The sequence below is a fragment of the Mastigoproctus giganteus genome, chromosome 4 (assembly GCF_048544385.1).
Source record: "Mastigoproctus giganteus isolate SK-2022 chromosome 4, ASM4854438v1, whole genome shotgun sequence".
Classification (NCBI taxonomy): Eukaryota; Metazoa; Arthropoda; class Arachnida; order Uropygi; family Thelyphonidae; genus Mastigoproctus; species Mastigoproctus giganteus.
The window spans coordinates 17,480,416-17,505,432 of NC_143578.1; the positions used below are offsets into that span (position 1 = coordinate 17,480,416).

Here is a 25,017-nt window from a genome sequence, read left to right on the forward strand (position 1 = left end):
AAGTCGCATAACTTAAGTTTGTGTTTATGTAAAAATCACACGCTAAGTTGGCAAATCATTCCAGGAATTTTTTTTTTTTTTGTGTGCATTCCAGCATGTGTTCATTTGGTTATTATAGGACAAAGGTTGGAAAAAAAAAAAAAAAAAACATGTGAAAATTATTATATATTCAAAGCGAAATAGAATACAGAAAGTACAAATCAAATAGAACACGAATAATGCGAGTTTTAAACAAACATGTCTTAAACATTAATAACTTTAAGAGATATATGAAGTCTTTCTATCTTCCAAAATATTACTGACGGTTTTTAAAGAAATCATCTAGGCGCCTCGGTGGGCAGGAGCAGCAGTGCGTAGCACCCGCTTCTTGATTAGATCGGGGTTCGAGCTCCTGACCACCGAATACGGAGGATGCGGAAAGGTCAGAGAATAACCACCGAATATCCCCGGAGCAATATGGCCTTAGTTGCTAATGCTCCTAAAAACCAAATAACAAACAAACAAACGAGAAATGATCTGAAATTCTGTTGACCTAAAAGTAATGTATTGTATTGCATTGCAGTTTCATTCTGTCTTAACGTTTTCTTTTGTATTTATTTTTTTTCTTTTACGAATCAGCTCAAATCATTTTTAATAATACTGTAATAAGAAAATCATAAGCTTCGCATGGCATGAGGGCCTCACATTTCAGAATCATTGTTCAACCATAAAAAAAAAAAGCGTACCCAGCGTTGTGAACACTTCGGCAAGAATTGGCGGTGTTACTCAACGTGGATGTGGTCGCGAGATACGCCCAGCTCTGCTTACAACCAATTGCACTATATGCATCTCTTGTTTGGTCTTCTGCTCCGCCATCGTATGTAAACACAATCCTGCTGTCGAGTACTGGATAATGAGATGGATGAATAGTGATGGGCAACCCATTCATCTCTATACCCATTCATCTGTATTATATACCAACTTAAATATCACCTCCTGGCGAGTTCGCATAGCATCATAAACGCTCATCGGTGTGATGAGTTTAAGGCTTTTTATCTCTACTCATATGCTGAATGCAGTAATGGATACTCTTTCCTACCTGCTATTCAACCTCTCTTGTCTAAAGAATTTCTTTCCATATAACATAGTCAACCCTGTTAATTCATTGGCAGTAGATCCTGTGTCGGAGCAAGGAATGCAGAGTGAAAAGCCTATCTGTGAAGCCCACACCTTACTTCAACTATAGAACGGGAGCACCCCGAAAGAAACTCCTCCGATGAAGATGGAACGAGATATATTACTATGTAAAGTAATACTCTGTAGTAATGAGCTCTAGTAATATAATATAAACATATGTAATAAGCAGTTAAATCTTTTATGCAACGTAAAATCACGGATGAACCACCACTTTTGTAAGATACTGTAAATAATTGCTGTTCACTTTTTTTTGTACACCCTTCTAGCCAGTAGTAAATGGGGTGAAAGCCAACACGTGTTGGAATAAACAGAAATAAAGCTGATTAATTGTTGAATCTGTGCATTCATCAGTTCCACCACTTTATCGTAAAATCACCAGATACAAACTGTATCTGGAAAAGCGATGCGAGAAGCGTCTCATATAAATGTAGGAGCTGAAGTATCGCGACATGTCCATTTGACATGTATCCAGATGTAAACGTAGCTTAATAGAAATTGCCATAAAACTTCTCGTATAGCACTTATGTTACAAAGTCCAAGGATAGGCTTGTCGCCAAGCGGACACAGCTGATGTGAAATCACGCTGTTAGTGTGTCCCCCTTCATCTCTGTTTACACTCCAGATCGCAATATCTCGCGTGTGCGGTTGTGGGGAGAGTGTCTGCAGTTGGCGTGGGAATTCCTCCCACCCCGCTCTCTACCTAATTGCCTGTTGGTTCGATTGCACTGTGTGTTTACCAGTTCCTCTAGACCCGCAATCCCCCGAGTGTTGAACTCGTTTCAGATGTTGCATTAAAAGCTGTCAGATTCAAGGAATTCGCCTTTCTGCGAGCAACCAGCCTTTGCTACGTGTTTACAGTGTTTTGCGGTGAACATTACTGGGAATTTGCTCAGCAGTGTTTGGGAATGGTGCGTGAGAATGTTGCGTGAGAATCTTTTCAGTTTGATATCACATGTCGCAGGTCGCGATGAATATCCTTGTATCACTACTTAGCAGTGGGAGAAGTAAAAATAACTGTAGATTTAATTTTTGGTACCGGGTGTGCCATATCTGTGCAAAACTTCATCTTCGTGAATCTCCTGGAGTTTTGTTCTTGTAAGAAGCTTGTAGAGGATGTTCTGAGAGATCTGCAGTCTTGTTTGTGACGCAAGGGTCGTCCTCGCATAAGGAGGCCAATTAGTATGTATCCATTTTCATAACTTTGTAGATCTACTTTTGAAAGTTTGTCTTAGATTACTAAATTCATTCCATGAGATTTTAGAAATTTAATTTTATTTTCTCTCGGACACCCTTTTTTTTTTTTTTTTAAATGGATTTTCAAAAAATTAAGTTCAAGAAATTGGTCCAATGGAGGACATCGTTCCCAGTTTTCAACATATATTTATTGTTACGAGGGGGTGTCAAAGTTCTGAGTACGAAGTATTAAAGACAGGTGCAAAATTCTGTTGGTTTTTTGTCCTCTCTTGTTCACACCGAAGTTCAGTAAACTTATATTTAATCTTCAAAGCCTTTAATCCTTATTCTCCAGGTTGGGTATCAAACCAGGCTTGCACAGCTGCTTTTATCTGTTCATCTTTAAAATTACAAAGATTAGACTTTGTTTCTGAACAAATAATAGTCACTTGGGACCAGATCTAAACTATACAGAGGAATGATTTAATTTTGGAAATCTGTATTCATAAAATTTAGCCTGTGCAACGCAGGCTTTGTATACGGGTGCGTTGTCACGGAGAGTAAAAACCCGATGACTCTGCTTTCCTAGTCTTTCCCCCCCCCCCCAATTGCTGCTTTTAACACTGGCATAATACATCCCTGTTATTGTGGTTTTAGTTGCGAGGTAGGTAATCAATTAATCCTTTTGTGTTCCAGAAAATTAAGGCCAGCACTTTTCCATCTGATGGTTGGGTTGGAAACTTTTCGTGGTTGAAAATCCCTTGTGCTTTCTCTGCATGTTTCCTGTAAAATGTAGCTAAGTTTCGTTACCAGTCACCAAACTGGATAAAAATCTACCTCGATTAGCAAGAATTAATTTTAAGCTCTTTTGATGACTCCACCCTCTGTTTACCATGAATGGAAGATTTTTTTTTATTTTGTTATCCATCATGCACAAACTTTTTTGAATATTCCCAAATGCTCGTGCATTATTGTTAATGTTTTCGTGTGAAATGTTCAGACTAAAATTCTTCTGATTTTGTTCAATGCTAGCAATTGTTTCCGAATGTTTTGCTTTAGGGGGCAAGCTGACCCCCAACTAATCTCATCCTCAACTAATCTGTATTTTGAACTCTGCTGACCATTCTACAACGGTAGCATAATTGAGTGTTACTGTTTCAAACACCTTACCATGTTCTTTCATGGATTTTTTTTTAGCATTTTTGACCAATTTTGGTCGAAAATTTGATTACTGAACGCTGCTCGATTTTATGGGTATTCATTCTTCTCTTCTTCCACCTACCAACATCAAATTTTAGATACGGCATGACAATTTTTTTCCCCCTTATTTCATAAGACATTAAGCTATCCAAATAGCCTGTTATGATTTATTAATAAATTTTCAGAAACTCATTACTCCGTATCTCATTTGCGCATTTTGTTATTTATTAAAGCGGAAAAATCTAGATTTCAAAGTTTTATTACTATTGGATAATGCGCCAGGCATCCAAAAGGTTTAAGTCATCTGAATGTTGAAGTAATGCTCCTACCACCTAATACAGCTTCTTTAATTCAGCCATTAGATCAAGGCATTATATCTACCTTTTAAAACTCATTACATCAGAAAATCGTACAATGGATTTTGGAAAATTATTCCGAATCTGTTGAAGCGATGGAGACATGGAACTTTTTTTTTCAATTGTGGACTGTATCGGAATCATAGCTTTTCCTCAAAGAAGTAAAACTGTCAACCTTAATTGCAGCATGATATACATAAAATTAGTCACGGCATGGTGGTGCCAGAGGTTCATTAGGCGGCATATCTGTAAACTTTTAAAGCGGAAAATATTCCTCTTGATGAAATTCAAATAATCTTAAATTGGTGACTGAGGACATGACAGATACAATTATCAAATCGACAGATGCTTGAAATAACTCCTAAGCCAGTAATTTTGCCAGTTTTGGTCGAAATACTGATCCAATATAGTAGAAATAATTCCAGATTGTTACATGATCTAGAAATTGAGAAAGATGGATTTATAGAGAGCCCATTGTCTGCCGCCCTTGCACAAGTTTGTGTAGAACTGGCGGAGTTGAATCTGGCCTTAGCTGGAAATTCTTCCGGTCAGACAGATTGTATATTCCTGTCTGACCGGAAACAATTGGTCGATAGCCGGTATAACCATACCGGCTATCGACCAATTGCTTTTTCGTCAATAATTACTAAAATTATTGAAAAAAATCATGCTCCCATATCTTGATCTCAAAAAAGCTTTTAAAATACAAAAAAACATTTTTTCTCATTGACACAATGATTATTTCCTATCTTCAATACAGCCTAAATCGCAGATTTCTCCTGTTCCTCACTAGTACTGACAATATTCTCATCACAAACTCAACAGGCATTCCTCAAGGTGGTGTTCTCTCCAGTACCATATTTTCAGCATCTCTTCAACCACTTCTACAAGAAAATCCAAATCTACTGGCATATGCCGATGATTTAAAGTTATCTCCAGAGCCAGTGATGATATTCGCAAAGTTATCCATGATGTGAAATCAAATATCTGAAAGAACTGTCTGACTATAAATGCGAGCAAATCTACTAAAATTACTTATTCCCTTCAGAAACAACCAAATAGAAATAAAAATTGCAGATATCCCAATCCTAAATGTCTATGCTCACAAAGATCTTGGAGTTGTCTTTGTTAAAAATCTGTCCTTTAATGCCCGCTATTTATGTTGCTCAAAAAATGCAAAGTGGTGAATGAAACAGCAGCGATTCAAGACAAAAAGTCATTAAGCATGCTCAAAGATGCATCTTTCACATTCTGTCTTATGCTTCCAAAATCTGCTCTGGTGCTCAAGTAACCGTCAAGAAATTCCTTGCCCTAGAACAGGGGGCGACCAATTTTTTTTCTTCAAAATGTGCCGCGATCTACCATATCAAGAATCTCATTGCACAATGGTTAAAAAAAGTTAATCAACACATATTGAAAAATGTTTATAAACTTAAATTAAATACAATTCAGAATTCTTATTTAAATTTTTAATTCATACGAAGTTTGTGTCTTCATGTCATCTGCCAAGCTTCCGAAATCGAGGATATACTGTGATAAGGCCAACCGTAAAAAATCTTCTGTATGGAAGTCCGTAAGAGTAGTCTTCGTTTATTTCAAATACAAAAAGGCCGATTCACATAGACATGTGGAACCAAAACAGGAATTTAAAAGGTCACTGCATTTTTTTTTTTTTTTTAAATTTGGATACTTTTCTTGGCAAACATATTTCCAAAAGCCGGCTTCTGATGATCTGGCTTTTAGAAGTTAACGTTTCGCAATGTCATAATTTCATTTTCAAGTAATATTTTCTCCATGAGAAAAATCTAAGCGATTTTTTTTCTGCAATTTGTTGCATATCTAAGTCTACATTAAATGGATAAGAAATATATTGAACCATGCTTCAATTGTTTCAAAATCATCCACAACTTTCTCAATTTCAGAAACATATTTCTCGCTATTAAATTCAAAAACAGGACATTTTTGCAAATGATCTTGCATATTTGCAGAATGATCGGAATTTTTTTTTTTGTTTTTTGTTTGAGATCCTTAAACATTGCCAAAAATTGATATTTATATGCAGAAATGCTAATCAGTGTGTTGAAGTGCCTTTCTAAATTTCCTTTTTTGGGCTTAGTGACGGAACCATTGCAAATCAAACATTTTTTTCTTTTATCCTAACAAGCTATTCTAGTTCCCACTCTTGACGAAAATGATACGTTTTGCTCTTTTTTGTAGTATTCATTTAAAACAAAGGGTATTAAATTAACGTATAAGTACTGTCCAGTTATTAATATTAAGTAAGCTAAATAAGAATTTGACACATACACTATGCTCTCAACAACGTAACTGCGTGCATTTCCATTAGACAAGCCTAGGGCTGCGCAGCGACGAGTAGTCACGTGGTTCAACGGATTTGTAATAAGCGTATATAGTGGAGTGGAGCGCATAATAATAATATTTACAATTTGACTAATCTTTTTATATATATTTAAGATTCGTCGTGATCGACCGAAATTAAAGCTGCGATCGACTTGTTGGCCACCCCTGCCCTAGAAGATTGGGTTCCTAGATGGCTCCAATAGTAAGCTTTGTTTTCCCATGCTGTACAATATCCAGGCAACCGCTTTATGAAAACTGAAAAACAAAGCCTCTGCAACAGATGATCAACGAGTCTGCAGTCATGCTTCTTGAAAAGTTAATTACTTCCGCATGCGATTCACCAAACTTAGCCAGTATAATAGTTTCTCCCAACAGAGATTTTGTCGCATTATAGCCTTGGTTGCTAATGCGCCAATAAAACCCAACAACCAACCAACTCAACAGAGAAAATTCAAGAAACCAACAATTCAAATCCAACCTCTCCAGGCTCAACAAATGAACAGAATGTTCCCAATGCATTCCTTTATCTCCTAAATCATCACAACATTGATTGCAAAAGGTTTACTCAACTCTGAAACCTACAGGAGTCAGATCTTCGATAAAATGAAGAGAAATAAAAACAGCCTGCCTTCAACCCAGTAATTGCAACCCAAATTTGCTGTTCTGCAAATTTTTTTTTATTAATTCATAAGTATATTCATTGTTAATGTTTATATGAAATCTGCTAAGTATTCCATTATTTTATTTCCTTTGTATCATATTATCTGCCCTTAGCCATGTTCTGTGATGGGCTTGCTGTATTTGCAATAAATGAATACTTATTTATTATTAAATGCAGTCATTTGAATTAAAGTTAATCGTGGAAAAAAATTAAGTGAAAATTTACTTCCTAAATTTCAGAAGCCACAGTAGTGTTGTAATTCACTTGGGTTTAGTATTTGCTAAAAGGCAACCCATATCGAATCAAATGCTGAAAGGTTAAAAACTATCATATTACGGCCACCCAAGGGCTATCTTATCTACCCATTTGTATATTATGCCCATAAATTACATGTTCTCTTGTTCGTTTCCGAGGAAGAACATTGCTATCCATGCCTGAGACCAACTCAGCGAAGGATGGGAAGGTGTAGCCATAAGTACCTCGCGTCGTTGAAGGATTCGAACCTGGTGATCTGTGATAAACAGTGCTCCTGCGCAGACTAGGCTAAAAGGTTAGAAAATAGTGTGACAAAAAAGTAATTATATATATATATCAACTGGGGAAAAGTTGCACTGAAACACATGAAATATTACTAACAGCTTGTGTGGACGAGGCTCCATCCCGAGCATAAACATTTCAATAGTTTAAGCGTTTTAAAGAGGAGAGCGAAGATTATAGACTATCTTCGAAGTGGACAGCCCGGAATTGTAGGACAAAGTACACTAATTCACAAGCAAGTGAGCGCCGATTAACACTGAGGATGCTAGCAAGTGCGTTAAATGTGAATGAGGAATCGATAAGGTTCTTATCGATTCCTAAAGTTTGTTTCACACTGTTTGTGATGAGAAAAAAACTCGGACGACTGGGATGCTTGCAAATATTGACTGATAGTGAACCAAGTTTTCTAAACACATTTTTACTGGGAACGAGAGTTACTTCAGTAAGAGTGATCCTGTTACCAAAAGGTATCGCAGAATGGAGATTACCAAGACCAAACAAGATTCGTTTCCAGAAATCGCGTGTGGAAACAATGCTGATCGCATTCTTATATCAGAAAGGGATAACTCAGAGTAATTCGTTTTAGAAGGTATTAGAATTTAGCACTATTGAGCCACTTTTTTGGCGAGAATCAAACGCTTGCAATCAGATTTGGAACAGTCTGGTTGGCGATTGCTGCATGATACTGTTGCACATGGAAGACTGCTACACAAATTGGAGCAGTGTGACATTGGAGGCAAATTGCTGCTATGGATAAAGGGGTGGTTGAGGGGGAGAAGACAGATTGGTAATCAATGGACACTGCTCATCGTGGACTAATGTTATTAGTGGAGTCCCTCAGAGCTCAGTGTTGGGTCCATTATTGTTTTCTGTATTTATAAATGATATTGATGATGGTATATCAAGCTTAATGTCCAAGTTTGCAGACGATACAAAGGTTGGCAGGGTTGTCAAGGACACACTACTGACACTATGCTGCTGCAACAGGATCTGGAAAGGTTGAGCAGATGGGCTGAGAGGTGGCAAATGAAGTTTAACATTGACAAATGTAAAGTACTACACATGGGAAACAGCAACCCCAGAGCAACGTATCAACTCTGTAGTACTACACTGACAGTGGTAGAGAATGAAAGGGACTTGGGGGTGGTTGTGCAGGCAGATATGAAGTTCTCTGAGCAGTGCAGACGGGCTGCAAGAGTAGCTCATGGAGTATTGTCAATGATATACAGGAATTTTTCCAGAAGGGATAAGGAGGTGATTATTCCCTTGTATAAGGCAATGGTCAGCCACACCTAGAGTGCTATATACAGGTCTGGAGGCCTCATTTCAAGAAGGATGTAGAGCTGCTGGAACGAGTACAGAGAAGGGCAACAAGATTAGTGAATGGCACAAAGGGGTGCTCTTACGAAGAAAGGCTTAAGTTTTGCAAATTACAATGTCTAGAGACTAGGCACCAGCGAGGTGATCTGATAGAGGTGTATAAAGCCTTGAATGGTTTGAGCATGCATCAATGCTGATGGGATTCTTCCTCTAGCTCAGAATAATCACCTGAGAGGGCATAAATTCAAATTGAGGAAAGACAGATGTACGATAGACGTGCGGAAATTTGCCTTTAGCCAGCGGGTGGTTGGTTGGTGGAACAGACTTCCATCCCTTGTCGTGGAGGTTGATAGCCTAAATAAGTTTAAGGCTCAGCTGGACAGGTATTTTGAACGAACAGAGGGGTGAAGTGGAAGTGGTTTTTTTTTTTTTTTTGGCTGATGCTGCATAAGCTTGCTTTCTTGCATCAAATGCCTCTACCAATGCTAATGACAGTGCGCCCTCTCACACAGCGATCAATTTACAGACGTTTCTGACTCACATGCAGATTGTAGCGCTCAACCACCGTCCTTACCTCACTTGGCTCCAGTGTTGAAATTCAGATTGCAAGGACACTGATTTGATTGCGTTTGACATTCAGCAGAATTAAATTTCAAGGCAGACAATTTTTCCAAGTCAAATCTAGCATGAAGCTTTAACAGGTGTATTCGCCCTCTTGGGATGGAGTAAGAAAATATTTTCCTTTACCATATTTGGCCTTATTTGAATCCAGTGTCATTACTTTTCTTTGCTGTACTGTATGTTAATAAAGAAGAATATTTCTTTAAAATAGTAAGTTTTGTGGCTTTAAAATTTAAAAAAAAAAACACTTCTACATTTATTTCATATTTTAAGATATATAACGTGTTTACTCTTGAGGACTGGTTCATTCATGGACACATGAATTATGCACTTGACGCAATAACTGATAATGGTATTATGAGAAGTGAAATGTGATACTCTCGCATTTCACTTGTCATATGTGACAGCAAGTTGACTTTAAACTTTGCAGCTATGTTTGAAATACGAAGCCTGACCAGATTTAGTTTAGCAAAGACATCTCTTAATCAAAGGGTTGTATTATGAGTTAGTAAAAGAATCGCCAAATGGCCAGTACGTAACGATTATATGGAATCATAAAATATGACCTAGTTTCACGCAACTACTGTGATATAGTACCATGATTATTTTGAACATTTGTACCTAATATTAGTCCTTATACTATGCTTTCAGCAATCAAGAGGGTTCTACATTGAGATCAAAAGCTTTTGAAACTCGAAATAACACTTCTATATGAAGTTTTTATTTATGGGCATTGCTCTTGCAATTACAGGGGTAGGGAAAATAACGTGATTTGAACCCACTGCGAACAGCTGTTGCGTAATCAGACAAGCAGCCTTGAAGATGCATGTAACGAAGAGAATTGGAGGATATTATCCTGTATGGGGCTAGGAATTATGTATAATTCATGGCAAGCTTTAAACGCGCCAGGAGCTCCATTTAAATATTCACTTAAATGAATATTTAAGTAGTTTTACTTTTGCTTGATTATTACCAGTGCTGTGTAATTTCTCTTCATGGTGATTTTAGGAAGGTGTGGACAATTGCAAAAGTGAGTGATATACTGCAACCTCCATATGACGCTGGTGTCAGGCGGAAATGTTGATACCCTCATTATAAGCGAAGAACATTATAGCCGAAAAATTTACTTTTTTTTAACATAAATACACCTTATTTACTAATATTTTTATAAGTATAATACAGACTAAAAGACAGTAATAATGGACGGCTGTATGGTGGTGAAACATGGTCAATAACAGCAATAGATTGGAGGAGAATTGAAGCATTTGAGATGTTTTGTTGGGGAATCTTGATGAACATCAACTGGAGACACAAGAAGACGAATGAAGATGTCCTCAGAGTAGCTGAGGAACAAAGAACAATCAAGAAAATCATAATAAAGGAGGAAGATGCGGTTCCTATGATATCTCTGGAGACTATGATTGGATAGTAAGTATACTTGAAGGCGAAAGGCAGAGGACGACCAAAAATCACACCACTTGAATGACTTTCTCCGACTCACAAGAATGAACTACAGTGAATCAAGACAAAGCCAAAATTCGGAATGAGTGGAGAATGGCGACAGGGCTTTGCCCTTAGAATGATGATTATAATGGACGGCTACATTTACACACAATTACTGCTCCAGAGGCTGTAAATACCCTTTTATTGTACAGTATATAGCTTAGGGGAGAAACTAGGTGTCTCGAACGAGTCCTGTTTACAAAAACTTACTCTGTTGGATATAATTTCCCCTCTTGGAAATACGGGAGTAGGATGTACAATAGATGAGTATATACAGTATTCACCTTTTTTCGGTTTCCAATATGAAATTGCTGGTTATCTGAAATACTTTTTTTTTTTTTTTTCATAATTCGTTTTGAGGGAAGTGATCATACCCACAGTATATCCGAAACCACGTTATATCGCGGTTTCACTTTATTTTATTATTACTTTGTGTGTGTTTTGAATATATATATACTGTACATATATTTTTATTCTACTATTTATAGGTTTAAGTTTCAGAAGATACTTGACATTGGACTTGAATTCCTGTAAGGTTGCAATTTATAAAAAAATGTGAAGGTGTTGATTGTTACATGTATGTTAAGCGCCAAAGCAACTAAGATTTAGAGGCGTGAGTATGTAGCGTGTGTATTCTTCTGTCATTATCATGTTTCATGTTTGCTCGATGAAATATTAGTTTCCAAGAAGAAGAGGGGGGAGAGACCATGAAACCCTCTCCTGAGAAAGACTAACCCAGCCACGTTGTGAAAAGTCTATATGTTCTTTGATGGGATTCGAACTCTGCACTTCTTTCACCGTCCTTCCCGGTGTAGGACGATGATTATAACCACTGCTGTCTGCTAAGACATACAAATGATAGCTGTTCCAAAGTAGGACAGAAGGATCTCACTCGAGATCTGGGAGATGTATCCAATTCTAGCACGAATATTTCTTATTTTTACAGAAACAAGAAGTATTTAGAAGAAAAGTAACGCTGAAAGCAAAAGGAAGAACCTGTTTTTCTGCGGAGGAAGCAATATTTGTGATTTGCTGAAGTCAGGATTATCCCCAGTAAAGATACAAAATGTGTTTAAATGAGAGTTGTTGAAGAAGCGCTTGCCAGAAACAGGTTTTTTGAGAAACAAGATAGGGCTTTTTTTTTTTTAAAAGAATTGAAATTATCAGACGATCAGCATTTTAAGGAAGTGGTAGTTGATATTCGAGAAATTGTAGCTGTTTGTGGAGAGGAAGGTCATTAATATATATACGCACACACAGGAAAAGAGTGGGTGAAAAAATATAAAAGTTGCAATTCCAGCATTAGTTGAAGTTTGATTATAGAGAGCCATCTACCGTTACAAGTATTGAAAGGTCAGAAAATATTGGCTACTGAAATACAAAAGGCAGGAGACAGACTATAAGATGGAAGCTTTTATGAAATGTTTATGCCTATTATGATCATTCTGGCCTTGGAAATGTCTAGAGTCTCTAGACCAACCCTCTTGAGTTTTTCTGAAATTTTCAATGGAAGTTGTCCAAAGATGAATAACAAAAGCCAAGATATCACTAGTGAATACACAGTAATCTGTACTGGCGATCAGATGTACTTTCGAAACGGTGTAAGACTTTTTTTGATGGATTTCTCCCTTACTTTGAGATAAGTACAATGCATCAATAGTTGGGAGGGATTAGTCATCTTTTTTACAAATTAGCTCAATATAAACAAATCCTCATGCAGAACACCAGCTTAATAAGTTTTTTTAAGGTGACGCAAAACAGAAGTTACTCTTCATCACAGTTTTGAGAGAGAGAGAGAGAGAGAAAGACTGTAAACATCTTAACATCAAGATTGTTAAGAATTCTTCTAATCCCTTTCGGAATACCAAGGAAAAGATTTGAATTGAGTGTTTGCCAGTATTAATTAAGTTAAATGATGCAAGGAAGTGGGCTTTACTGTTCCTATTCGTGCAAGTTAACAGACCAATTTTGTTTTGAACTTATCCAAACTCACTACTTCTGCAACGTTGGGAGAAAACATAGTCCAGTGTTCTCCAACCTGATGCCACGAAAATCCAGTATTCTGTTATTCCCTGAGATTTTATATTAATATCCACTGGTTCCTGTCTCACCTACGATGGAGAATAGACCTATCTCACTCATTTTATTCATCGCTGTATACGCCTATCTTATTCTCTCTCTTTTTCAAACTTTTAAGTCCACACATTCTGAGTCGTTCTTCAGAAGTACATGGATTTGCACTCATCGCTACTCTGGTTACCCTTCTTCGAAGCTTCTTCAGAAGTTTTCTTTTTTTTTAGGTGCGATTTCCAGACTTGAATGGAGTATTCCAAATGCGGTCTTGATCATCGTCTGGCATAGATATGATGATTTTCTCGCCATTAGCAAGGACCCTGGAAATCGTGGGCAGGATATCATGTGCTTTCCTAGCCGCCTGTTCACACCGTATGGAAAATTTTATTTCAGATTGAATCGTTATCACCTGTCTTTTTCGCCTTGAATCATTTAGCTACTCTCCTGCCTAGCTTATACGAGACTGCAGGATTTCTGTTCCCTTCCCCAAATGGGTAATTTACCATTTAGAAACATTGAACTTTTATCATTGATGATTGTATAATAAAAAAAAATTCTGTTTATACTCCGAGACGATCAAACGGTCAGAGGAGTTCACAAGATAGACGGAATACAAGAAACAGCACCGTATTCAGCAGTCACGGGCTTGAACCCCGGTCAGTCAAGGCACGTGTACTTATGCACCTGCGCGCCTGACCACTAGGCTACGGGGGCCCCTACTCTATTAGTGAACGGGTTAGTGCCCTTTCACCATGTTTTGTTCGTAGTCAAATGCCGAAGTAGATAATTGGTATCGTTTTAATTGTATCTCATATTATGAATACCTTCACAACGATTTGCCGTGGTATTGCACTACCTCGAATAAGTAACGCCTCTCCAATGGAGAAGACTATTGTTACTTATTCTCTGCTCCGCCACACAGATTGCTTCGCTTCAAGGCTTGTTGGCTTCTCATGATTCAATGGCACTAACCCGTTCACTAGTAAATCTTACACGCAGTCTCATGCTTTATATATATATATATAAACCATTTCGATCGCTACATATGTGACTGCTATTTTTCGGACCGTTTATTTAATCCACCCACATCTTTTTGAAGCAGCATGGCCTGGCTGGAATTGTTGAAAAATTGTTAATTTTTCAATAATACTTATTTTAACAGAATTTTGCACACACTCCTCGTTTTTTTCTTTCCCCCCTCTCTTTTAAAGATTAGTTTGGAAAACTTTCAAGTTAGTAAACTTGAATGTAAGCCCTAGTGACTCTGATCGGCACTGATATGATACTCTCCCACAATAAAAAAAAATAAATGAATAATTAAATAAAGTTGGACTTATTTAAGGTAAGCGAGCTAAGAAGCAGTTGTTCCACCTCCAAGACCTGAGAAGACGATGAAGTATAAAATACTGCATGATGGTGAGGGGTGTTGGGAAAACAGTGCACGTGTTGGCTGAAAATAATTGTCCAAAACATCAAGATAATTTATCCCATTTACTTTTCAATGGAGAAATGGGCTAATAATTTTGTAACGAAATCCACCGCTGATTAATTTTTATGTTTATTGCGCATTTGTTCACACACTGCATGCTGGCAGAATCCACTGTGTGATATAAAAACACCCAAAAATAAATTTTACTTCGTTAGAGAAGCACTTCTTCAGATGAGTTATAAAATCGAAACATGGCAGTAAAATGTTCACGTGCCTATTGGTAGTGTTCTTTAAACCAGTTACAGTTCGTAGGCAATTGAATCTTTTGTGGAGTACACTTGTCGCTGATAAAAACTTACGCGAATCGCATCAAATTGAGTTGCCTTGGCCTCGCTGGAATGCTTCATAACTTAAAGTAATATTCATGGACGTTCTTTACCTTTTAGCATGACAAAGTTGATGTTTTTTAAATTTATTCATCACAAATTCTGGTAGACCTTATCCTTTTATCCTACGATAATTTCACTAGCATTGGTTCTGCATTATGTGGAAATAAGCCACTAAAAACACATTGCCGTGCTATATTAGGTCGAATGTAGCTCTGCCTAACGGTCTTGTATACAGTACGGTAAAAATAACTTCTTAACGTGATCTTTTAATGGTGACAACTGCAAACTATATCAAAAGTTATAGTTTATCTCACCCAGAATATTTAAATGAAGATTCCGTTGCTCATCTGCGATTCAGGTTAATCACCTAGTACTGCACTTACATGGCACTTCGGAGATTTGGAATTCTCATACATGCAGTAACCTGTTAGACAATTGGTTAGTGACAGGACCATTGCGGAGCAAGTTTTGGCGCTGGGTACAGTCGCCCCCGCCAACTTTCCTGGAGAAGGTGCTAGTTAAGAAGGTCAATAGCCCTGTGGACGAACAGTCTTGTTTCATTAAAAGCGAGTATGCAAAGGCAGCACAGTTTAGGAGTAGCGGAATGGCCTTGCTTCAGGGTGTCATATGGATATATATAAAAGATTCCTGTCATTAGCATTTAGTTAGAGGATATTAAACTTCTATGTACACAGTTGTATATCGAACAACCCAATTAGGGTACCAACCTTGCTAATTACAATATACATCGATGATATAACATTGAGCCTTTCCAAATTCGGGTCAGCATATCAATTATATTACAGAAAATACATATGAGATTGTAAATGGGGTTAATTGAGATAGTTAGCCAGTTGGATAATGACTTAAGTTGATCTTCATTCCGCAAATCTTTTCAAAACTGTTTCGCAAGCAGATATCAATTTGTCTTGCTTAATTTATCGCGCTTTTAATTATGTACTCGTATGGTACAATTAGGGTATATACTTAGATTTTAATGTTTTGTATTTTGTAGCCATCATGTGTATAAATTGATTCCTCAGAGACGTGTGTGAACCCACCAGCAACAAAAAAAGGTTTTTATACACACTCGGGCTTTGTGTATATTGAATATGCTTGGAATTGTAAGGTCATCGTCTTACCTTGCGTTTATTTCATCTTAGTGGTCTTTAGAATGAGTCCGGCTTCGTCTGTTTGATTTCCAGTTAATGCCGTTATTCTTTCTTCTGTTATTTCAAGGAAAAATCGAGTGGCATATGATTCAGCGATTTTAAGAATCATGGGGAAGGATTCCTAAAATCCAAAATAAAGTCCTGTTTTTAAGCTTTCCATTCAGCATAGGTGTTGATGGCTTTGAAGGATATCATACTAAAACACTGGTTCCGGGAGCTTTTCCTAAATATATATATTTTTTTATTTAAACGTGAACAGTAGATACATTTTCAACAACTATTTATATTCTATGTACAAAAGCAAAAAGGAAAAATAAAGAAACTTTTTAGAAAGAAATACAAACGTTTCAACATTTCAATTTCAGGAACTAAGAAAACAGTTTCTTGGCATTGGATCAGTCTTATTTCACACGTTGATGAACTCTTCAGTGATGGTGAAGAGGTGACCGCCACTGTTCCATTCGCTGTTAAGATGATCCAGAGTTTCTGGTCTTTTGCAGTGGAATTCGAGTAGAAGTCTGCTCTGCAACTTCTCCGTAGGCTCCACTTGAGATGCTGCGCCGATGTGTCGACAGGAGGCACGTCGTGTAAAGCTGTGTCATCAGCCGGTCTAAAGCGTATAAATATAAGTGACACTTGTGAGCCCTCGTGGGTAGCATAGTTGGTATTATTGCTGGGTTGAAAACATCCGAGTTCGAGTCAGTGACGTGAGAAATCTTTATGGGTCGTTTTCACAGCGTCGCTAAGTTAGTCGATCTCAGGCGAGGGTAGTATGTTTTTGTCTAAATTCTGGAAACTGGTTTTTAACAGCAAATCGACCCCAGAACGTACGTAGTCCAGATAAATTGCATATGTACAGCGCAATATGGCCTAAGTTGTTGATTCGCCTAAAATCCTGCAACAACCAACCAGCCGACACGAGTGATTGCGTTCTGCAATAAAAACAAAAAGGTAGGTTGCTTTTCACATGAAGCAGCACACAAAAGTTCACCTTTTCGCTATTCCTCTACCGTAATCTGTACGCCCATGAAGAATTTCTAGTCTACTACATCTGATATTGCAGGCTTTATCTTCCCTGAAAAGTGACATTTCAGACCTCCGTGATGGTATAGTACACTCGCTGGCCAAAAAACTAGAAACATTGATTCAGTATCTAGCAGGACCACATTTTTGCCCGAATTGTGCAAGCCTTGCAGCATGCCATGGATCTCTGAGGAAATTTAGCTCTAGATTTGACCATTCTTTCATCAGGTTATTTGGCAGCTGCTGTATTCTGGTCTGTAGGTAACTGCGAAGCCGAACTGCTCCTTCGAACATATCCTAGACATTTTCAATCGTTTTCATATCTGGAGAATTCGGCAGCCAGAGCAGATGTTAGAAATGTTATGAACGTTCTTCGAACCATTCAGACGCAGTTTTTGCATGGTGGACAGTTCCGTTGTCCTGAAAGAATCCATCGTAGTCCAGATAAAAATTATGCATTGCTGGGTGAAGTTGGTCCCATACGATAGACGATATTGCCAAGAAAACACACCACGATGCCAGTTCGAGCTGCTTGATCAAGACAGTCTGGATGCATTACTCAATGAGATTCTTGCCATACTTCACCCTGACATTCGCGCAAAAAAAAAAAAGTGTAAATGGAGACTCGTCGGAAGCCCACTTGTTCTTTTTCCACTGTTCTACAGTTTAGCTTTTGCGTTGGAGTCATTTCCTGCATACTGGACCGATACTCTGACAGACAATTTGTTTTAAATTCCTGTGGTCTCTGACTTGGGGCCTTTCTGCCGCATTTCTTCCTTTTTAGACCTGCATTCTCATTTCGTCTTTGTATACTTTTTTGAGAAGGCTGCTTTCGAAACCCAAGTGACGTCCTTTGTTTTTCTCTTAGTTGTGGTTCCTGTTAAACGTGATCCAACAATATCTTTCTGAAAATTGAAAAAATTAGTGCTCCCTAACTGGATCGATTTAAGAAGCTCCAGGAAAGTATACAGTATTTATCTGATAACAAAGAACATTTTTGATGATAATGTGATCATCTTTTTGCAATTCGTACATTTAATTATCTGTTGGTACCAATTGTAATCGTGATATTTCACATAATCCTCTTCTCGCGATCTCTAAATTAGAATGACAACTTTCCACTTTTACATGGGCTCAGATTTGACTGAGCCCATGTCAAAAACCCACTTAGATGCAGAAAAATCATTTTGTTTTTTGAATTACTTTAAAACATCGCTATTGTTTTAATGAGGATATCTGTTTAATCAAATTGAATCGTCAACTTAATTAAGGAATTTATGTACCCTCCACAAATCGACTCGAACCGGTTCACTGGTTATTGCTAAGACAAAACCGGAACCAACCAAATTTTCTTTTGCAAGAAAATTCAGTTCGATGTTCTGTCACGCGCTGTCTGGAAACAACCTGCCAATAATGACTGACGGCTTGCGGGAAGATAGATGACCACCGCCCGAGATAATTTTGTAAAAGTACTCTTGAGCTGCGAAACAGTTAACCTATGGTAGGATGGATGCAGCTCCCGCCGTATTTAGACATTATATTAGCATTCTCCCCACCCGTAGCTATTCGTCATTAATGTGCCCTAACTCTATGATCAATAAGGGGAAGGAGTTGGGGGAAAACAACAAATCTGAAAGACTCACAACTACTACCGGATGAAAATAATCTCCGAGAGGACTCCCTAGCGGGATTTGAATCCTCATCGTCGGGCTCATCACGTCAGCTGTAATTCACCCGTAACAATGGGGAACTCTAGGATGATACCGCGAGTACGTGCGGTGCGGAAAAGTGGCACTAGCGACCTCTCGTGTTAGTTTACTTAAGTGTATACGTTGCTTAATGGTAGCACATTCTGATCTTTTCGAAAATTTGAAATTTGAACAGTTACAGTTCACTCTTTATAAAGTGAATTCGTTTAAATTGGCATATCAATTTCACAGAATTTGAAAATATTCAGCATCTCCTAAAAGGTTCGGAGGAGGGGTAAATCAATAAGTTTCATAGCATTTATTGTGAAACATTCTAATTTGGGTCTTTGTTTACAAATCAGGGACTTGATTTTCCTGTCCACAATGTTCTTAACGTAATTCTTTAAATGAGTGGAGTTAAGCGAGAGTGGTCAGCAAGCAGGTGGTCTGCTATGACTAACCCAACTACCCGCGAAAAAAGTTTCAGACCTTTCACAACATACTTCATTCAGAGATGACTACAAATCATTATATGCGATTACCTTTTGTTAACGGCATCATGTTCTGTAATATATGCTAGCTCCTTGGTTAATGATTAGGATGTCCAAGAAAGTAACAGAAGGGAGATGACTGTAACAGCGATTTACCCCTTATTTGATGTCAATCGGAAGCTCATAATCCCATTCTATCTTGTAAAGACTTGTATACATTGATTTTTAATCCCTGATAAGGAAATTCGGATTTTATTATTATTTTTATTAAATTTATATTCTGTTACCAGATATTTCCAGTGCATCTACAGTAAATTGGCTTTTCATTAGCGACACCCGCTACTTTAGTCTGACGCTGAAGGCTCAGAGTCGGGAATGGCTGATATAAGATTGTAGTGTAGTCCATTGTAAGACGTGGCGATCAATTTGAATATCTGTGAGGAAGAATAGGTCACCGTCGATCTTTTCCACTTCGAACGTGCAATGATTGTGGGAGCAAGACGTGTAGGTGCCAGTATCTTGAGAACAGGCAACATGACATCCGTTCTGTGGTTCACAAGTCTACTGTGATACCACGGAACGGAAGAACTGTAGTGTCGCGAGTCTGCAGTGACTCAACAGCAATCGAACAAGCAGCCAAAGGTGGCTGCACTTGTGGTCGACGCCCGTCGTGAACGTAATGTCTCGTCGTATAACACAGCAATAAAGCAGCACAGTGGCCCAGCTAACAATTAAGTACAACGTAGGGGTATCAAGACCAATATCAACATGGACTACGCGTCGGAAATAGCCTCGTATAGGCTATGCTAGTCGATGCTCGTCATGGACACACGAGCACTAACACTAGGTTACCGACATGTGGAATTCTGTCACTTGTCTGATCCCATTTTCAGCTATAATGCTGATGGGCTTATCTGTATTTGAAGAAAGCAACATGAGGCTATAATACTTGGATGCACTGTTGATTGATCGGCAGGCTGGTGGCAGTGGTGTTATGATTTAGGGACTGTTTTCGTGGCATGTTCGGGATCCTCTGATTATCGGAAACTCGGAAACTGGTTATATCATATTTATATAAATCGATGGTGGGGGAGGGGGACTCCTTTTCTGTCATCGCCGACCGAATAGAGACACATGGTGATAGTGTATCCAGAGAACTCCGGCGTCTATCCACAATTCCGGTAGGTTGCTAACTGGTTTCAGGAACATGGCAATGAATTGTCCGTCCTCCCGTGGCCTCTCAACTCGGCCGATCTTAACCCAATTGAGAGCGTTTGTGACTTGGTGGAAAAGGACATTCGATGCTACTACCGTCCAACCGACAATGTGCAGGAATTACTGGACGCAATGACATCCTACAACACCATGTGGAGTCCATACCAAGGCTTGTATGGCCTCTGTTATGGGCGAAACGTGGCCCAACGAGATATTAGGTAGATGTTGCTTAATGCAAAGCCACATCTCAGTATCCATATTTCTAGGAATAGGAATTCCATCCTGTTGAACCTCGATGTTAAATCAGCTGGAAACAATTCTCTAACACAGCAAGCAAAGTTGCTCAATTTATTGAGTTCTGAATTGGATTTAATAAAATAATAAAAGACCAGTCAACTTTTAATTAGCGACGAAGTCTCCACACACTAATTTTGAGTTAATAATTTTAATGTATTCCTTTCAGTCTTAAGTATATTTGATTTCTAAATCTTAATACTTGCACTACAATCTGCCCTCCCAATTGATCCAACAGGTTTTAGTAGGAAAGAGCGTTGTATATTCTCTTCTTATAGAGTTCTATTTTTATTTTTTCTCCCAGTTCGACTGAGCAAAGTTTTATCTTTGTGTGGGTATTGAAACAAATATTCCAGGAAGTGTGCTTTCCAAAGTTGTTCCAGCGAACTTCAGCAACATTTGGAGGTATCTACCAATGCAAGGAGAAAACTACTTTGTTCGAAGCAAACGACTAATTAGGGACTTTTTTTTTTTTTGTGTTCAGTTCTAAAGTTTTTGAGACTTCGGTTGTATGTAATTAAAGCTAGATTTTTACACCATATTAGGTGCCATTACTTTATAAATAAAAATCGATTAACTGAAGGACAAAGTTATCCATTTGCCTTTTTCAAAACAGGAAATACTGCTTTGACTGGAAACGTAGAGGTTATCTGAACACGTACGCACGTATACTGGTTGTTTGCTTTGCTTCTTTTAGATAGTTTGACAGCTGTTTCCAACAGTAAACCACGCATTTCTTAACTTCCTGGAGTCTAATTGCTTTTTGGCTAGGCTTAGCGAATTTATAAAACATAAATACGTCAAAAGCAGGGGACTTAAGTATCGAACAAGAAGTCAGATATGGTGGGGTATAGAAATAATAAATATAGTTGACTTTAAGTTATAGTAAGGGAAAACCACTAGAGGCTGTCATTTACTATATTTCAATGGGCAGGAACCTGTCCACTTTCCTGAGCCTTCATGCTAGAGAAGGGAGGGCTCTTAAGAAGTGTTGGGGGAGATTCTGCATTGACCCAGTTGCCAAAAATTGGACGTTTATTTCGCCCGCCGTCATTTTTATTGTTGCGAGTTAGCGGATGGCAAATATTCTTTCTGACACTTTTCTGAAGTTCAGTAGTTCCATTATTTGTGAAATGTATGTGAGTGGAGGAAGGTTATGCTTGTATAGGATCTAGTGAAGAAGCCAGTACTCATCAGACGAGATAGTATTTGTCGCAGATGCCAGATTTCAGCTCCACATGTAATGAGGGACTGAACAAACTTAAATATACTGCGTGTATTTTTACACACTGGGTGACATGCAGGTGTTTTGACTTGCCACCCAGATCTACAGACTTTGTGGATGTCTGCAACTTGTTTGAAGCTTATTTTTGAGTCAGAAATTACCTCAAGATCTCTGTACTTGGTGACTAATGGTATGGGAGTTCCATGGATTTCTAGGTTCAGCTGTGTTGGATGTGATTTTAGAGAAAATATCACGAGTGCAGATTTCGTTAGATTTATTTTCAATGAGAACTGCGAGAGAAGTTGCTAGATTCTGTAGCTGTTGATGAGAATCCACGCGGCTGATGCAGTATTTGGGCTGTCGGTCTCGTGGATTCGATAGAGGGAGCTTTGGAGACCATCAGCATAGCTAATAAAATTAGTCTGCTGGCATAGGAATGGATGGATTGCGGCAGTAAAGAGGAGCCCAGATAGAATTCTGCCCTGAGGAACAAACTTTAACTGTCCTTGTGAAGAATTTTTTTTTATTCACAGTCAGGTGGAGAACCTTTGTCGTAAAGCGCGACTAAGAATTCAAGAACATCGCTTTAGTATCTGTTTAGCAGTCACAGGCTTAAACCACGGTCTACTTACAGAGCGTGTGCTTTTGCACTCTCGCTCCTGATCTCTCGGCTACGTAACGTGTTTCTTGAATACAGTGCAGAGTACACCACAGCTTGATAGTGAGGTTGGATTTGAGGGGAGAGAGAGAGCCCCCCCTTGTACGACAATTTACCATGGCCCAGTTCGTTGATGCGCTGTAAACCCAGCAATATTTAAGTGACCAAATGTAAAATTTCGTCGAAATACATTTGTACATCCACTCGGATTTGTATTATTATATGCGGGTGGATCATGATGGAGACAATAGGCGCCCTACGTATATGCGAAAACTCGCTTTAAAAATCTGAGACGCTGTTCTTAAAGTTCGAATCGTTTGCAAGAAATTCCATTCCCTTAATGAAAGAGGACACTACGTGAATACAAGCCTTCTGCTTCTGGCGTTTTAACCCAGGGTGTGTTTTAGCCTTCTCAATGATGTTCCACCAATAAGCCTTCCCAGAAGTCAAACTTCTCCAACTTATTATGATTTTTTTTTTTAGTCCTCTTCTACTTCATTCATTCATCTTTTCTGCGGTCTTCCTCTCGCCCTCCTCCCGGTATGTTTGCATTTTATTATACAGGGTATGTCAAAATTATGTTAACACTCATATGGGGAAAAAAAAAACAAAAACACGTTCATTGTAATCAACATAAACAACAATAAATTTCAAATGTTAATTTCATATAAATGTTAACATAATTTTGACGTACCCTGTACTTTTAGTTGACCTGCTGTCATCCATTGACCTCTAAGCAGTCAAAAGTACTGAACGTTAATGTGTGTACATCTGACAGGTTCCACCATGTTCCAACCAGGCAAGTCGCTGGCTCTTCACAAATCTGACGATAACACTCTGGTGTTCAAATAAATCCTAGGATGTCAAATCTCGATCTAAATATAGCCCTTGACCACACCTACACAATCCCTCTATCGGATGAAAGAAAAGGTCATGCAAAATTTTGGTTGAACTGGTTCCAATTGAGTCCAAGGAGGTTGCGAACAGACAGACATTCCAAATTATAAACGGTGTTCAGAAAGTCAGTATAATAAAGAAGGAAAAAACTAATAAAATGATGTGCTTTGTTACTGAAGGCAAATTATTTTGTAGTCAGTTCCCCTGGAGTTGTGGGACTGCTCTTTAAGTGTGTGTGGGGGGGGGATAAAAATAATGCGCAGACAAAACTAAAAGGAACCAGCAGGCCGGAAATAAACAACTAAGCTTAAATATGTAAGTAGCTTGGACAGCATATTTTATATGAGGTTTAAGTGCTCGCTGGTGGTTAATAATACGTAGAACTTGCTGGAAGTGTAGAAATATGCTTTGTAAGCTGGCTGGCTTATTTTATTATTCTATTTCTTTCGAAGTACCGGCGACCAGTCCTTAATATGCAATTTAATATTCACAGACAGAATTATAAAGTTACTGTTTTTCTTCCCAGTTGGTAAGAACTTCAGCTTTTCTGTGTAAACGTACTCAAGGAACCGTATCCAATTAAGACGCTATTGTTCCTAGACGTTTAACGTTCTGCAACAAAGCACCATGAAATTATCCTAGAATTTTCTGCAGCACCACGTGTGGTAAGATTTGTAATTATTACCTTACATAAATAATTAAACTTTACAACTTTCTTTGTATATACGACATCTTGCAGGTAAACTGCATCCACAAAATATTACTCACAGGTGTTGTGTATCCGCACTGGCTCTGCTGGCTGGATCAAACTCTTTTCTCCTTCCAGGGTTTTAAGCTGAAATAATTTCAGCTAAAGTGTCGATAAGGTTTCAAGAATGACCGTGACCTTAAAGAAGGATGCCTATTCAGTACTTATTTCTGCTTCACGGCCAAATTACTTAAATATGCTTGGTGATTCAAGGAAAGGGGTCACGATAAACGGGTCAGTTGAACTGGGGATCGCAATAAAAAAAAAAAAAAAAATGCACCCACTCGCTATGAATCATAAGAAATATTTATTTTTCTGGATATTATGTTTATTGGCATGCGCTGGTTGGAAGATTGAATGGGTAATGCGTAGAAATTTAAGTGTTTTTTTTTTCATTCAGTTGATCATGTCACTCAAACTCTACTCTTGATATTTTTGTATTCCAATTTGAATTCACCTGTCCACCACTCTTCTGTTGTGCAATGTTGATGGCTCTTAGCCCAAGCAACCGCAACTTTAGATTTTTTTCGGTTTTAATAAGGGTTTTCGGACCGCTGTATGACATAAAGTAATGCATGTTTAAGACGAAGTTCTACTGTGGATGTAGACAACAGTTTGTAAAGGAGGGGGGGGGGGAGAAGGGAAAGGGAAAAGGTGGGAAATTACGAAAGAATTAGAAAATGCAAAAATAGTTTGCTAACAAGAATCATAATCGTTTTCAGATAAATATTTTGCTTTTATGTTTGCCATTAAACAAGAGTTTATTGATAGCTAGTAGGGATCCGCCTCCCCGAGACAGGGGCGGTG

At 38.2% G+C, this 25,017-nt stretch overlaps 1 protein-coding gene across 7 annotated transcripts in view; it reads left to right on the top strand.

Annotated features, from left to right (window-relative positions):
- The window catches only part of LOC150086442 (prominin-1-A-like), a 378,392-nt gene that overhangs the window by 141,022 nt on the left and 212,353 nt on the right, over positions 1-25,017 (top strand). Inside the window, exon 1 of one of the 7 annotated variants that reach the window (XM_090372584.1) lies at positions 2,295-2,355. The exons of the other annotated variants lie outside the window; for them this stretch is intronic. The gene's annotated coding sequence lies outside the window, so the exon portion shown is untranslated. Of the gene's footprint in view, positions 1-2,294; positions 2,356-25,017 lie in introns of those variants that run through there. 7 annotated transcript variants of the gene reach the window in all.